Here is a 2,500-nt window from a genome sequence, read left to right on the forward strand (position 1 = left end):
ACAGTTCTATAATGATGGTGGTGATGATGATGATGATGAATATGCTACTGCTGCTGCTGATGATAATGATTAATATCAAAATAATAATATCAATAATAATAATAATAATAAAAGTAATAACGATAATAAAAATTAAAACATCAATAAGGGAAAGAGAGGGAGCGGGATAGAGACAGAAAGAGAAAGAAAAGGGAAGCGAGAGAGAGAGAGAGAGAGAGAGAGAGAGAGAGAGAGAGAGAGAGAGAGAGAGAGAGAGAGAGAGAGAGAGAGAGAGAGAGAGAGAGAGAGAGAGAGAGAGAGAGAGAGAGAGAGAGAGACCGACAGACAGAGAGAAAGAAAAAGAGAAAGAGAGAGAGAGAAATAAAAAAACGGAGACAGACACACACAGGAAGAGAAGGATTTCTCTACCCACCACGGCAACCGCAACGCCGAAAAACAACAACAGCTGATAGGGATGAAGGGAAGGCTAGTCAGCTGAGAGTTTTAGTTCCTCGCAAACACGATAACCTCACATAATGGGGTGGGGGGGTTAGTAAAGGGGCCCGTGGTGTTCACAAGCACGCGGTGAGGTTCGTATTGTTCTCATTTGAAACAATAAGTAAACAAATAACAATAGCGGAAACGATAGGTGGGGGGAGGGGGGAGGGGAAGGGGGAGGGAGACGCGAGAGAGAATGGCGAGAGACTGTTTCTTGTTTCTCTTCCTTATTTATCTTTTTCCTTTCTTTTTCTTCCGTATTTACTTTATACCTATTTAAACACTCATCTCCACACACACACACATACACACAAACACACACACACACACACACATACCCCCACACATATACCCCCCCCTCCCCACACACACATACACACACACGCACACACACACAAATACCCGCCCACACATATACCCCCCACACACACACATACCCCCCCTCCCCACACACACATACACACGCACACACATACCAAGACACACACACATATTGATCCCCATAGCTACTGCCTCCCTTGCCTTCACAGATGTTAACATGGCCAAGTGCTTTCCTCGCCAAGATATCAATTTCCTTCCAGTCTCAGGAAATAAAAGGACAAGAAATAGTCTACAAAAACACGTTAATAAGCTTATTTAACACACACTGTTTGACCAAATACTAGTCCATTAAACATTTGTGTAATATTATCCAATGTGAAAATGGGAAAGAATATATATACAATAATGAAACAAGAACGAGATATTTTCAATAACCGAGAAAGAAAAAATGCAGCAAATGTGTAATATTACCTTAAGAAATATAAAAAATATACAGATATATACACAACATACATATATTATATATATATATATATATATATATATATATATATATATATATACATACACACACACACACACACACACACACACACACACACACACACACACACGTCTATATGTATGTGTATATATGTGTAGATATGTATCATATACATATACAAGAAAGGAAAGAATACATTTGCGTATTGGCCAACTAGGAAACGTGGAAAAATACATATACATAATAATGAAATAAGAACAGGTGTATCTTCCATAACGAAAAAGAGAACTATACACTGACGTAATTTCACCCAAGGAAGAAAACATAACGAAACAAGAACGGGGGTATTTTCCAAAAACCTGAAAATAATCGCCAGACCCAACTCCTTACGACTTAAAGAAGACAAGCTCGTTACAAGACCAGCTGGCCAAGACGGGAGAGCTGCTGCGGGCGAGATCGAACCGCGGAGAATTTTTATTTTGTTTTGTCTTTTTCTTCATTTATCGTCATTTTTAGATCGAACCGCGGAGAATTTTCATTTTTGTTTTTCTCTTCATTTATCGTCATTTTTAGATCGAACCGCGGAGAATTTTTATTTTTGTTTGTCTTTTTCTTCATTTATCATCAGTTTTAGATCGAACTACGGAGTTTTAATCTTTTTTCCATATATCATCCTTTTTGTCAGGGGAGGGGGTAGGCAGGGGAGGGGAGAGGGTAAATCCGGGAACTTTCGACATTTGTTTTGATTTTGGAACTGGTGTTGCGACAAGATCAGAATGCTGACCTCACAGGATTTCCCGAAAGGCGCTGCTGACTCAAGCAAGCAAGCAAGCAAAACAAGAAAAGAAAATGCATAGCAACATTTTTTTTTTTAATCGTCGACGTTATAAGATATTCACAGATCCCAAGCAAGCAAAACAAGAAAAGAAAATGCATAGCAACATTTTTTTTTTAATCGTCGACGTTATAAGATATTCACAGATCCCAAGCAAGCAAAACAAGAAAAGAAAATGCATAGCAACATTTTTTTTTTTTAATCGTCGACGTTATAAGATATTCACAGATCCCAAGCAAGCAAAACAAGAAAAGAAAATGCAAAGCAACATTTTTTTTTTTAATCGTCGACGTTATAAGATATTCACAGATCCCAAGCAAGCAAAACAAGAAAAGAAAATGCATAGCAACATTTTTTTTTTAAATCGTCGACGTTATAAGATA

The 2,500-nt window shown here is 38.0% G+C and overlaps 1 protein-coding gene across 8 annotated transcripts in view; it reads right to left on the reverse strand.

Annotated features, from left to right (window-relative positions):
- Positions 1 to 2,500, reverse strand: part of LOC113828366 (glycoprotein 3-alpha-L-fucosyltransferase A) — a 194,470-nt gene that overhangs the window by 70,621 nt on the left and 121,349 nt on the right. The gene's annotated exons all lie outside the window — the stretch shown is intronic.

The sequence above is a fragment of the Penaeus vannamei genome, chromosome 2 (assembly GCF_042767895.1).
Source record: "Penaeus vannamei isolate JL-2024 chromosome 2, ASM4276789v1, whole genome shotgun sequence".
In the NCBI taxonomy this organism is placed as follows: Eukaryota; Metazoa; Arthropoda; class Malacostraca; order Decapoda; family Penaeidae; genus Penaeus; species Penaeus vannamei.